This window comes from Cyclopterus lumpus, chromosome 7, assembly GCF_009769545.1.
Source record: "Cyclopterus lumpus isolate fCycLum1 chromosome 7, fCycLum1.pri, whole genome shotgun sequence".
Classification (NCBI taxonomy): Eukaryota; Metazoa; Chordata; class Actinopteri; order Perciformes; family Cyclopteridae; genus Cyclopterus; species Cyclopterus lumpus.
The window spans coordinates 265,969-280,890 of NC_046972.1; the positions used below are offsets into that span (position 1 = coordinate 265,969).

General features: G+C 44.5%; 1 protein-coding gene across 1 annotated transcript in view; it reads right to left on the reverse strand.

Moving 5' to 3' along the window:
- The window catches only part of slc38a5b (solute carrier family 38 member 5b), a 51,748-nt gene extending 37,093 nt beyond the window's left edge, over positions 1 to 14,655 (reverse strand). Inside the window, exon 1 of the mRNA XM_034537170.1 lies at positions 14,398 to 14,655. The gene's annotated coding sequence lies outside the window, so the exon portion shown is untranslated. The remainder of the gene's footprint in view (positions 1 to 14,397) is intronic.
- Between the last annotated feature and the right edge of the window lie 267 nt (positions 14,656 to 14,922).

Here is a 14,922-nt window from a genome sequence, read left to right on the forward strand (position 1 = left end):
TTGTCAAAGTTATGCACTATCATGGCTGTTGTGTCACACCTGTATGTCAAGTTGGGTTTTCGTCCTGTCTCCATGTTTGTTTTGTGACTTCCTGTTTTATTTTGGAAATGAACTCTCCTTTCGTTTCAGGTTCCGTGCCCTTCCTCTTGTGTCACCAGTCTGATTGTCTTCCCTGATTCCTGATTGTGTCCACCTGTTTCCCCACTTCCCTCATGTGTACTTATAGTCTGTGTCTCCCCTTGTCCTGTGCCAGTGTGTCTGATCCCTCGTCCTGCACACACGCCTAGTCATAGTCATGTCCAGGAACCTAGTGTTAGTCATTTCCAGGTTTTTTTTCCCTGTGATTTTTTGTTAGTTGTTTCCAGGTTTTTTCCCTGTGATTTTTTGTTATGGAATAAATATACCGTTAGTTAAATCTCCACTGTGTCCGAGTCCTCCTCCACAGTTCCCGCCGCGTGACAGTACACACTGTCCAGAATGGACTCGACAGAGAAGGACCAGCTAACTGCGGCGCTGTGCGCTCAAACCTCAAGGCTGGCGCAGCATGAGGAACGGGTGGCTAGCCTCGATCGAGGAGTCAGGGGACTAGCTCAAAGCCAGGAGGGATTCAAAGCCACCATGACCACGCAGGTGGGACTTCTCAGCACCCAGGTGGAACAGATCTTTCACCCCTCTCCACGAACCCAGCCGCTGCTCTCGAGCAACCTTCCACGCCTTCTGAGCTCTCTCCCGTAGCCATACATGCTGACGCATGCACCCGGCTGGCACCCCCGGAACGATACTCTGGGACCATCGGACAAAGTAGGTCATTCATTGTTGAATGCGAAATGCACTTTGAGCACTCTCCTCTTCACTTTCGCACAGAGAGATCCAAGGTCGCCTTCATGATGTCGCATCTCACGGGAAGGGCCAAGGCGTGGGCCACCGCAGAGTGGGCCAGGAATTCGGCAGTTTGTGCTTCGCTTTAGAGGTTTGTCGACGCTCTCAGACTCGTCTTTGACCCTGTAGCGACAGACCGAGAAGGGGCTAGGGAGCTCAGTCAGTTGAAGCAGGGAGGAGAGCCTGTCTGTGATTACGCCATTCGCTTTCGCACCCTGGCGACAGAGAGCGGGTGGAACAACACAGCCCTATACGATGTTTTTCTGAAGGGACTTTCAGATCCGATCCAGGATCTCTTGGTCCCATTGGACCTCCCTCCGGACCTCGATTCTCTCATCGCCCTCGCTATCCGCACAGACAACCGGCTGCGGGAATGGAAGCAGCAGTGCGGGTCCAGGTCGACAGTCACTGCATCGGATTCCTCAGCGGTTCTCTGGCAAGCCAGACCACGTCGGATCTCGCCTGAGCAGCTTGCACGTCCTCCCGCCGGAGGTGAGGAGGACCCCATGCAGATGGGAAGGACCCGGCTCTCTCAGGTGGAGCGGCAGCGGCGCTATCAGGAGGGCAGGTGCTTTTACTGTGGTGAGCATGGCCACCTCATTGCCGCCTGTCCCATGAAGGCCAACCTGTCGGTGAGTCATGTCACAGCAGTTACTCCCACCCCACGACGGTTAATCACAGTGAGGATTAAACACCACAATAAAGACCTTGAGTTGGGAGTGCTGATTGACTCAGGGGCAGATGAGAGCCTGATTGACTGGGGTTTAGCGCAGAGACTGGGGCTTCAGGTTAACCCACTGAGTAAGCCTGTTAAGGCGAGCGTGCTCAACGGAAGCGCATTGTTCACTATAACCCATGTTACTGAACCAGTAGATCTTTGCATCGCCGATCATAGGGAGCACATAGGGCTGTACCTTATCCACTCACCCCTGCACCATCTCATCCTCGGGTATCTGTGGCTAGTTTGCCACAACCTCGGGAGACACAGCTCCAAGATAGGAACCCTATTCTAAGCAGTGCTTTTACTCACTCTGTTCCAGACTCGGAGATCTCCGATCTGAAAGCGGTGCCAAGTTGCTACCATCATCTCGCGGAGGTTTTTAGTAAAAGCAAGGCCACAGCCCTACCTCCTCATCGCGCATATGACTGCCCCATTGATCTCCTGCCCGGCTCCACCATCCCAAAGGGCCGTCTTTATTCGGTTTCTGGGCCGGAGAGGCAGGCCATGAAGGACTATATTGAGTCTTCTCTGAGAACAGGGTTGATCCGACCTTCCTCATCCCCAGCAGGGGCTGGTTTCTTCTTTGTGGAAAAAGGATGGATCTCTTCGCCCCTGCATTGACTATAGCCCGCTTAACGAGACCACAGTTAAGAACAGATATCCCCTTCCCCTCATGACTACAGTATTCGACCAGCTTCAACAGGCACAGATTTTCACCAAACTGGACTTGCGCAACGCTTATCATCTGGTCCGCATTAGGGAGGGGGATGAGTGGAAAACAGGATTCAACACACCAAACCGGACATTATGAATATCTGGTCATGCCTTTTGGTCTCACCAACGCCCCAGCAGTTTTTCAGTCAATGATCAACGACGTGTTGAGAGAATTTTTGGACTATTTTGTGTATGTTTATATTGATGACATTCTGATTTATTCCCCCGACCTAGACACTCATAGGAATCATGTTGAACTTGTCCTGCAACGTCTCCTAGACAACGGGTTGTACGTTAAAGCAGAAAAGAGTGAATTTCATGCCAATACTGTCTCCTTCCTGGGCTTTATCGTAGCCCCTGGAAGGGTTCAGATGGACCCGGCTAAAGTAAGCGCTGTAGCCGAATGGCCAACACCTGATAGCCGCAAGAGGGTGCAGCAGTTCCTCGGTTTTGCCAACTTTTACAGGCGGTTTATCAGAGGTTTCAGCGCGACAGCAGCTCCGCTCCATGCTCTCACTTCTCCGCAGGTATCGTTTCACTGGTCCGCGGATGCAGATGCAGCCTTCCGAGAGCTTAAGCGGCGGTTCACCACCGCACCCATCCTCACGCTCCCAGATCCCGCTCGCCAGTTTGTGGTAGAGGTGGACGCCTCTAATAATGGGATCGGGGCCATTCTCTCCCAGCGAGCAGAGTTGGACAACAAGCTTCACCCCTGTGCTTTCTTATCACGACGACTGACGATGGCGGAACAGAACTACGGCGTGGGAGATCGTGAGCTGCTGGCAGTGAAGGTGGCGCTGGAGGAGTGGCGGCACTGGCTGGAGGGGGCACAGCACCCATTTCTGGTTTGGACAGACCACAAGAACTTGCAGTATATCAAGAAAGCCAAACGTTTAAATTCCCGCCAAGCCCGCTGGTCATTGTTTTTTAACCGTTTTGATTTTTCCCTATCCTACAGACCGGGGTCAAGGAATACCAAGCCTGATGCCCTGTCCCGTCTTTTCAGCCCTGAGCCCGTGGCCATGGAACCTGAGCCCATCCTTCCACTTAACTGTGTGGTTGGAGCGGTTAACTGGCCTATAGAAACCGAGGTGAAGCAGGCCAACGGTGAGACCCCTCCACCTCGTGGGTGCCCAGATAATCGTCTGTTTGTCCCCGTTAATCTGCGCTCACAGGTGATCCACTGGGCTCACTCGTCTTTGCTCACCTGCCATCCGGGCGTACGTCGGACCATGTTCGTCATCATGCAGAGGTTCTGGTGGCCGTCCATGGAGCCGGAGGTCCGGGAGTACGTTTCAATTCAGTTTATTTTGTATAGCCCAATATCACAAATTACAAATTTGCCTCAGAAGGCTTTACAATCTGTACACATACGACATCCCTGTCCCAGGACCTCACATCGAATCAGGAAAAACTCCCCAAAAATAACCTTTGACAGGGAAAAAAGGGAAGAAACCTTCAGGAGAGCAACAGAGGAGGATCTCTCTCCCCGGATGGACAGAAGCAATAGATGTCATGTGTACAGAATGAACAGCATTTACAAAGTTACATAAACACATTACATGAATATGACAGTGTATGAATGGAACTCCAATCCATGAAACAGAAGGAGGTAGAGAGGAGGGGGCGGGGCATCAGCAGGGCCAACGCGGGAGGCCGGCTCACAAGGCATCAGACACCTCCAGGTCCAATGGACCCTATGAGACGTGAAGTCACAACAACTCCGGGGAGGAAGCAGAGTTAATAAGGTGCAATGGAGAGATGTAAATTCATCCATAAGGAGAGAGAGAAGATGAGAGGTGCTCAGTGTATCCTAAAACATCCCCCAGCAGCCTATAAGCCTATAGCAGCATATCAAGGGGCTCGACCAGGGCAAACCTGATTCAGCCCTAACTATAAGCACTATCAAACAGGAAAGTCTTAAGTCTATTCTTGAATGAGGTGACTGTGTCTGCCTCCCCGACTGAAAGTGGAAGCTGGTTCCATAAAAGAGGAGCTTGATAACTGAGCGCTCTTGCTCCCATCCTACTTTTTAGGACTCTAGGAACCACAAGTAGCCCCGCATTTAGTGAGCGCAGCTCTCTAGTGGGGCAATATGGTACTACAAGCTCTTTAAGATATGATGGTGCATCACCAATCAAGGCTTTGTAGGTGAGGAGAAGAATTTTAAATGTGATTCTTGATTTTACAGGGAGCCAGTGCAGCGCAGCTAATACAGGAGTAATGTGATCTCTTTTCTTAGTTTTTGTGAGTACACGAGCTGCAGCATTCTGGATCAACTGGAGGGATTTAAGAGACTTATTAGAGCAGCCTGATAATAAGGAGTTGCAGTAATCTAGTCTGGAAGTAACAAACGCGTGAACCAGCTTTTCTGCATCTTTTTGAGACAAGAAGTGCCTGATTTTTTTAAATGTTACGTAGATGAAAAAATGCAATCCTTGAGATTTGCTTAACGTGGGAGTTAAAGGACAAGTCTCGGTCAAAGATAACGCCTAGATTCTTTACAGTGGTGTTGGATGCGAGGGAAATGCCATCTACAGAAACCACATCACCAGATAATTGATCTCTGAGGTGTTCAGGGCCCAGTAAAATAACTTCAGTTTTGTCTGAGTTTAACATCAGGAAGTTGCAGGTCATCCATGTTTTTATGTCTTTAAGACATTCTTGAATTTTAGCGAGCTGGTTGGTCTCCTCTGGTTTGATCGATGGATATAATTGAGTATCGTCTGCATAGCAATGAAAGTTTATGCAGTGTTTCCTTACGTTGAGGCCTGTTCTGTCTGCGCCAGGAACAAGAACTCCTCCAGAACCCGTGCAGGCTTGCTGCAGCCGCTGCCCATTCCATCCCGGCCGTGGGCAGAAATCTCTATGGACTTTGTCACAGGGCTCCCGATCTCCAAGGGTAACACCACGGTTTTGACCGTGGTGCACAGATTCTCTAAGATGGCTCATTTTTTAGCCTTACCCAAGTTGCCGTCAGCTAAGGATATCGCGGATATTATGATGAACAATGTGTTTAGGATCCACGGATTCCCCCAAGACATTGTGTCGGATCGGGGCCCCAATTTGTCTCACGGTTCTGGAAGGAGTTCTGTAAGCTCATCGGAGCCACCGTTAGCCTCACATCTGGGTACCATCCTGAGGCTAACGGCCAGGCGGAGCGCCTCAATCAACAGCTGGAAACCGGCCTCCGATGCCTGGTGGCACAGAATCCTGCGTCATGGAGCCAACACCTGACATGGGTCGAGTACGCCCATAACTCCCTTCCCACCTCCGCCACTGGTATGTCTCCCTTCCATTGCGTGTTTGGTTACCAACCCCCTGTTTTTTCCGAGTCCGAACCAGAGGTGTCTGTGCCCTCTGCCCATGCCTTAGTCCGTCGCTGCCGCCGCATCTGGGCAGCAGCACGCCAGACCCTAATCCGACAGGGGGACAGGGTAAAGAGAGCAGCAGACCGCAAGAGGAGACCGGCACCGGTATATCAGCCCGGCCAGCGAGTATGGCTCGCAGCCAAGGAACTACCCTTACAGGTAGAATCACGAAAGCTTGCTCCACGTTTTGTCGGCCCGTTCCCCATCTCGAGGATCATCAACCCAGCAGCTGTACGTCTTCGCCTGCCCCGGTCCCTCAGAGTACATCCTACATTCCATGTTAGCAAGATCAAGCCAGTCAAGGAGAGCGCCATGATGCCGAACCCCAAGCCACCCCCGCCCCCTCGAATGGTCGATGGGGGGCCTGTCTACACTATGAAGAAGCTGTTGGCAGTTCGTAAGCGGGGCCGGGGCAGGCAGTTCCTCGTGGACTGGGAGGGATACGGCCCAGAGGAACGACAATGGGTTTCTCCAAGACTCATAGTCGACCCGGATCTCATTCGGGACTTTTATAGAGATCACCCAGACATTCCAAGGCCGTCTGGTATTCGGCCTTAGGGGGGGGGGGGGGGGGGGGGGGGGGTAATGTCACACCTGTATGTCAAGTTGGGTTTTTGTCCTGTCTCCATGTTTGTTTTGTGACTTCCTGTTTTATTTTGGAAATGAACTCTCCTTTCGTTTCAGGTTCCGTGCCCTTCCTCTTGTGTCACCAGTCTGATTGTCTTCCCTGATTCCTGATTGTGTCCACCTGTTTCCCCACTTCCCTCATGTGTACTTATAGTCTGTGTCTCCCCTTGTCCTGTGCCAGTGTGTCTGATCCCTCGTCCTGCACACACGCCTAGTCATAGTCATGTCCAGGAACCTAGTGTTAGTCATTTCCAGGTTTTTTTTTCCCTGTGATTTTTTTGTTAGTTGTTTCCAGGTTTTTTCCCTGTGATTTTTTGTTATGGAATAAATATACGGTTAGTTAAATCTCCACTCTGTGTCCGAGTCCTCCACCACAGTTCCCGCCGCGTGACATGTTGTATCAACAGCAGTCAGCAGGAGATCCCATAATGGCTTGGTCAATACATCTGTTTAGGCCGAGATTTACTTGTTCTTGGTTGGAAGGATTATCATATGTAAATTTACTCGATCAGCATGAAAATATCAGAACGGCGGTCCCTGATATAATGGAAGTGACATCAGTTCGAGCTGACAGCTGTTTTTGTTCGAATACCACTTATGATGGGCCGGGAATGTTTATGGGGATATCAGATTGTGATAAATATATGATGGACTTGGGTAGACATTAACATAAGACTAGTAATGATTCGTATGAAGTAACTTTTGATGTACCAGATCACAAAAAGGGTAAAACTTTAAGGGTGCAGAATCAAAGTTTGCCTGGGAATGTGACTATAGGGAATTTCATGGATATTTGGTGGGTCTGTGATTATAAGGCATACATATTTCTACCATATGGGTTGACAGGATGCTGTTATATGGCAAAGTTGAAACTTCCATATGAGGTTCTTACTATCCAGAACTGAAAAAGGCCAGATGGGGGCCAATCTAATGACGCTCCAAGAAGTAGGAAGAAACGGGAGATGGCACAATTTAACAATTTGGAATCATACCATTGGAGAGTGAGTATAGCAGAGAAGTGGGGGATAGGATTATTTCCATGGTATGGGGTGACATTCTTGGCAGATCACATCGATAACATTACCTACACCTTACAGGGTTTTGCGAACGAAACCATAAGAGGGTTTGAATATTTGTCAAACACTCAGAGAAAGCCACAGACTGAAGTTGCTAAAACATGACATGGCTCTTGACTATATTTTTGCCAAACAAGGTGGCCTTTGTGTGACTTTGAACTTAACTGGGGAAGCTTGCTACACTTTGATTCCTGATAATTCTGATAATATGACTAGTGTCGTAGATGCATTGAAGCTTATAAGAGATGCATTTGGCCCGTCGGAAAACGCTGGATGGTCTGCAAATGCTTGGTTGCAGGATAAATTAGGGCCATTAGGAGCAGTATTAGTACAGGTTGTGGCAGTACTCGTTCTGTCATTGTGTGTGATGTTTTGTTTTTGTATGCTATTGTTGATCTTTGCAAAGGCTATGATAATGAGATGGGTTGGAGTTGTGATGCCAGGCGATCAAACTCAGATGCCATTATTACATGGTGATGATACGGACGTTGATGAAGACGAAAGGATTAGGATCGAACTGGTGGAGGAATATCCATTTTGAATGTCTGATGTTATTTTAATCCTAACACATACCTCTGTTATTGCTTGGTTATTCTGTAGTTTTGATTTTGTTCACTCTTTCGAGACTCTGTGGGGTCTCGAAGGGGGGGCAGAAATGGACAATGTGATTTATAATTTCACATATACTTATAAAAGTGTTAATCTGTATTTGATGTTTTAATTTGTATCTGTTCTGTATGCAAAAGATACTGTTTTTCTTTTCTTTCATTCTAAAACATATTGGGGTAGGACCACTGTGTGGGTGGTGAATTGTTATGGGACTCCGATGCGTTGAATGGATTCAAGACACATCAAACATGAACAATACGAATGGTCTGAAGACTCTGAACAAGGACTGATGACAACATCCAGATTCAAGACATCGTCGATGCTACAACTGAGAGTCAAGGTTGCTGAGAAACTGCAGTGTTATACATTCTTATGTCTTATCCTATACATTACATTAGTAGTATTAAAAATGAATTTTCTTCTTTATGTGCCAATTGTTTGGGAAATGATGTTTTTGTTGTTGGGTAAATATAGATGGGACCTCGGATGTTTTCTTTGCTCGAGGTTCGATGGGTTGACCAGCCTGACGGTGGACATTATTTTGTTTTGATTTGCTGAGAGTTCCATATGTATTTGCTTAATTAATTTCCTTACACAATTTGCTAAAATTCCGCATTTCAGGGGTATGGAGTACTATGTAAGGTTGCCTTAGCAGAGGAGCCGTGAGAGAATTTTCCTGTATCGGTTATTAATTAATATTGATATTAGAGTTCAAGAAAGATAGCTGCTTAACAGGTTTTTCACTCTCACTTTTTTATACTCCATGCAATTGCTTTATTGTTAAAATTATGCGGTAGGACGGGTTGCTATTTTTGTCATAATTATACACAGGTATGTTTTCTTCTTTTGTTCGTTGGTCGAGACTTTGTTTAGTCTCGAAGGGGGGAATATGAGGTATATTCTCAGCTGCCTTAAAAGATCGATTTCCAACATACCGATTCACATGTGCTTTTGGTCAGTGTCCCCTCAAAAGAATGCCCTTTGACCTGTTGGAGGGGGGGTCTGTTCCTGTGCCCGGAGATCATGTGTTAGAGGCCTCTGTGTGACCACATCTGTTATGTACAAATCTTGTTATAGGATACTCCTTCCTGTGTCTGGAAAGTAAGTGTTTAGATTGGGGGTTCCTGAGTAACGTTATGCATCTCAGGATCTGAGCACGACAAAGTGTGTATATAACTGAGCTGCGGTGCAGTCTCAGTAGACTTTCCATTTGACTGCGAGGTCTCCGGGCTGACTAGTTGCTCGTTAGGACCTGTGATTCCTGTAATAAACTCTATTATACCAGAAAGAACAGTGTCCGCGGAGATTCCTTCATCCTCATTCTTAGGACTTAATCCATGACCCAGAGTTCAGATCAGGAAGCAGAAGCAGAGTTGTGGTCTTCCACCCTTCTCTGCACTTCCATTGGAGCAGTTACCCACCCTTAACCTTAACTCTATAGAGACTGTGTCTGTCCCACGGCCACTTAAATGAATTAAATCAAAAGTAACCAGAAGAGGAGTCATACAAAATAACCTCATACAGGTTAACAACACTACTGCAACAGTGCAACAAAACAGGATAATTAAATGTGGACTCCTAAATATTAGATCTCTGTCATCTAAAGCTGTATTAGTAAATGATTTAATATCAGACAATCACATTGATTTATTGTGTCTTACTGAAACCTGGCTGAGCCATGAAGAATATGTCAGCCTAAATGAATCAACTCCTCCAAGTCATATTAATACTCACATTCCTCGAGGCACCGGCCGAGGAGGTGGAGTAGCAGCCATCTTTGACTCAAGCCTATTAATAAATCCTAAACCTAAACTAAACTACAACTCATTTGAAAGCCTTGTTCTTAGTCTTTCACATCCAACCTGGAAAACATTACAGACAATCCTATTTGTTATGCTGTACCGGCCACCAGGTACATATTCAGAATTTTTGCTCTAGCTAAATTTAAAGAAGCGATTCCTTCTGCATTTGATTCAATACCATGTCTCAATGTGACAGAGGACTCCTGTGCTAACTTTAGTCCGTCCCAGATTGATCATATTGTCAATAGTGCTACAGGCTCACTGAGAATGACACTAGACTCGATAGCCCGACTGAAGAAAAAGACAGTGAGGCAAAGGAGGTTTGCTCCCTGGTAGAACCCTCAGACCCACAAACTAAAGCAAACTTCCACCAATCTGGAAGAATCACGCTTAGTTTGGAGAGATAGTCTTAAAACATATAAAAAGGCTCTCCGTAATGCCAGAGCAGCCTATTACTCATCAGTAATAGAGAAAAATAAGAACAACCCCAGGTTTCTCTTTAGCACTGTAGCCAGGCTGACAGAGAGTCACAGCTCTGTGGAGCCGTGTATTCCAATAGACCTCAGTAGTAATGACTTCATATGTATGAGTGTGTATGTATGCATGTGTGTGTATGTATGTATATATGTATGTATGTGTGTATGTATGTATATATGTATGTGTGTATGTATATATGTATGTGTGTATGTATGTATATATGTATGTGTGTTTATGTATATTTGTATTTATGTATGTGTAACGGAATTCGAAATACACTTTGTTATTTCTTATTTTCAATGTATTATATTTGATTTTTGTTTATTGTTCAACAATCCTGTTGAGTGTGTGTTAATTTTATTTTAATGAGTTCTTTTTATTTAGCGTTATTTCTAAAATCTGTTTCCTGTGGAAACTGAGTTTTGCCCCTTTTGTGCCTCATGAGTTTCTGTAGCCCCGTCTTTCCCTCATAACGGTTTGATGTTGCTCAGAGTAAGTTGTGGGGGAAAGTGATGTTGCATTGTATCGTTACATTGTCTAGGAACATTACCGTTTATGTTGCATACGGTAATGGTCGATGATACGATCACGGTGTCCACCTGTTGTGTGTCATTCAGATGTTTGAAGTGTATGTTTTGAGGCTGTTCCATTTTGCCTCTTTGGCGCCCTTTGCGTTTGCTACTTCCGGCCGCCCTGTTTTTTCCTCGTATAATTTCTGTTTTGCTTGTTTAGGAAAAGAGGACAATCTGATGTTTTATTGTCTTCTGCAGGTATGTGTTTTTCCTTTCTTTAATGTTATAATTTTCGCTAAGTCTGCTGAGTCACTCTAACTCATGCAGTTATTTTGTCCACTAGGGGTCGCTGTTTTCCCTTTGTATGTCATGAGTCATGTTTTTGATCATTTATATTTACATTTAATGAAGTCCTGTCTTCGGGGATAACGGTTTGATGTTGCTCAGAGAAAAGAGGACAATCTGATGTTTCATTGTCTTCTGCAGCAAATAAACACCACAAAAGAGACCATCTGAGTGGACTTCTTCCCTGCCCTTTACACATCTGTTACATATGTATGTTTGTGTGTATGTATGTAGTTATATATGTATGTATGTATGTACATATCTATGTACAGTATGTATGCATGTATGTATAATTATAATAATGTTAATACATCAAATTGATATAGCATGTATGTATATATATGTATGAATGTATAAATGTATGTTTGTGTGTATATAAGTATGTAATGTGTGTATGTATGTATGTATATATATACACGCATGTATGTATATATCTATGTGTGTATGTTTGTATGTATATATGTATGTATGTGTGTACGTATGTGTGTATATATATATATATATGTGTGTGTGTATGTATGTGTGTGTGTATATCTATATGTATGTATGTATCTATGTGTGTATGTTTGTATGTATATATGTATGTATGTATATGCGTTAATGTACATATGTACATTAAATACACACATGTTTATATGTATGTATGTGTGTATTTGTGTGTGTATGTATGTATGTGTGTGTGTGTGTGTACGTATGTATGTAGATTTTGGCAGCTACTGTCCCCTGTTTCTGAATCTTTTAGTGGTACTGGGCCGTTCAGGCCTAATTTCCCCCTGGTAATAAATGAACTGAACTTGTAAAGCACTTTTCTAGTCTTCTGACCACTCAAAGTGCTTTAACACTACATGACATCATTCACCCATTCATACATTGATGGGAGGAGCCAAGGTTCCACCTGTCCATCAGGACTAACTAACATTCACACACATTCACACACCGTAGAAACAGCTACGGGAGACATTTGGGGTGAAGTGTAATGAGCTTGGTGTCCAAAGAACCTGGACCAGGTGGATGAATCCAGGCCTGGGGTGTGACAGAATTGTATTCAATCTAAATTTGGCATGGAATCTACTTCTGGAAACATTTCTAATTAGCAATAGATTTCACAACTATTTTACAAAAGTCATATAAACACAAAGCAAGTATTATGAATGAATCTAATAATAATGTACAATATTTCCTAAACCCGGTGAAAAGCAACGTGTCTCTACAGATAAGTGGCCTGGGTTTTGGGTATCTGGTCCCTGTCGGCCTAATGAACGACAGACACGGTGATAACAGCTGAGAATGACCTCCCTGTTCAAACACTGCTGGGCTGGTTCCTCAGACATTGACATTTTGTACAGTAGTTGTCACATGGACTCTATTTGTAAATACTGTCCCTTTTATATGTCCATTGACATTACTATATTTGTATTCACGCAGATAGAAACCAAAGATATATGCTTGAACTTATTATGCTATTTTAAAGTTAAGGTTGCAAAGCAATCAGAACACACCTTGAGCTTTGTGTGCCAGAAGCATCACTTTCAAGATTTAAAATTTTAATTTGACGCTGTAAATTAGCAGCAATCTGAAACTTTGCACAATGTGTTCCAGCATGTTAAAAACACACTGATCGGGTTCTGAACCTTCAACTGTGAGCACGTCACAACATCATGAGCTTGGATGAATGATGCATTTCTGTAGCTCAGCAAATTTAACACACAATCAAAAAGTTGTTTAAACCTACTTTTTCTATGAAGTCAATCATTTCAAACATGTAGGGAAACATCCCATTTTAAAGGTCAGTTGTGACCTGCTCACCGTGATGCAGGTACACCCACCCATCCTGTGCACCAATCAGATTAAAGAGTGTGGTGCCAATTCTTTTTGGCCAAAGACGTATTTACAGTTGTAAACAGAAACTTCTATTTTAGACTTGGTGGTGTTGTATGTGCTTTCAGTGGGTCATTGGGAATCAAATGTTCAAGCCACAAAGAAACCGGCCAAACCTTGTGAGTGTAGGAATGTGTAGACTTTATAACTTACCACCGTCCACGTGAGGATTTAACCCAATGTAGCCATTATGAAACCAGCTGGTTTAACACACTGAGCTGAATACATTATAAAGGTTGAGTAAGCAAAGACACAAAGGGATAGTTTGATTGTTTAAAGTACCCCTGCTTTCTTTTTGAGAGTCAGATGTTCAAAATGAACTTCATAGCCTGGCTCTGTCCAACGTTAAAAATACACCTTTAAAGGCTGAACACAACCAGAAATGTAATATTTTAATGTAATTAGGGTTTATTACATTTCCATTTGTGTTTTGTGAGTGTTTTGAACGTCACACTCCTGGAGAGAAAGTGAAGACGTGTTTCCTCAAATGCTGAACTCCTTTAAGGAACATGCTTGGTTTTCTCTGTTCAACACACTTCTCTGAAATTCAGACTTTTAAGATTATTTTCTGGAAAACAATGACTCTTTGGAATAATGCAAAGACGTTTTAAACATCTTTATGAGCCTACAGAAACAGCATCAAGCCTTTAACATGCACAGCACAGACACTGGAGGTCTTCCACACAGCGAAGTAAGAGGGAACAGAAGTTGGCCCCCCCTGTTTTCAAAGCATGGACTGTGTAGATTTGGAGTTAATATAATATTATCACCTTTTTCATGTGTCCATTTAAAAAATGTGCTCTATTGGAGTTCGACAGTATGACTTCCAAGCATCAGCTGGGGCTCATGTCCTGGCTGTTTTTCCTGAGTTGTCCTGTTATTTGTTTTGTTTTGTTTTTTGTTGACATACACATTCATGTCATAAGTGCATTAAAGCACTTCTTCATTATGTATTGTTTCTTCACTTCTTACACTTCAAATATCTCAAAAGGATTTATTCATGGTAACTGGCATTTACTATTTATAACTTAAAGTCTTAAATGTCAGAAAATTAAATGTCATTAAACGCAAAGTATGTTAATACTGAATTCGTTAGCTGTACACTGATCATGAATTTTGAAAATAATACTGAAATTGTTAATAGATTAGATCATTCAGAATCATTCTCATGTTCATTTCTGGAAAGTTAAGTAACTTTGAGTAGGTTTACCGTGATCTCACTGGAATTGTTTCACATCTGTAACACAGCTGTATACAACTACTTTTAAAAGCCTTGGAGCACTGCCTAACAGAGCTCTGCACTGCCTAACACAGCCCCTCTAGTAGCCAACCCACGTGGCAGCAGAGCAGCTCCACCTCAGCCAGAAGAATGAGTGAGGGACTTACCGGTACCTCAGGAAGCAGACCCAGATGACTCTCTGAAGCAGAGGGGGACCTGTATGGTGGAGTCCTGGGATCAGGGCTGTAGTTTGGGCTGAGAGGGTAGTCACACTGGCCTGTTGTTGGAGTCCTGCAGAGAAGCACAGGGCGTCTTAGGGTTAGAGAGAGGGGAGCAAATGTGGGAGCAGGCAGTGAGGAGGAGGGTTGCTAAAAATGATGGTTTCAAGTTTCGTGTGATGTCACATTCAGAGACACTCCTCTTACTCTCCATAAAAAAAAAAAAAGTTAACAGGGACCTTTTGCTCTGGCCTCTACTCTGGTGATGGATTGCTCTGGGGGGAATTCTTCGGGCTTCTATATTGCCGCCTCATACACACTGGGCCTATGGAATTGTTTCAATGTTCCAACTCTCTTCCCACTCCCGGCCTCTGGTTTGTGGTCACAGTGGACATATGGGGAGGTGATCAGCACTGGGTTACGCAAGAGCCTGGCTGCTGGTGACCAGCTCGGTGTTAGAAGCAAACTGGAAAC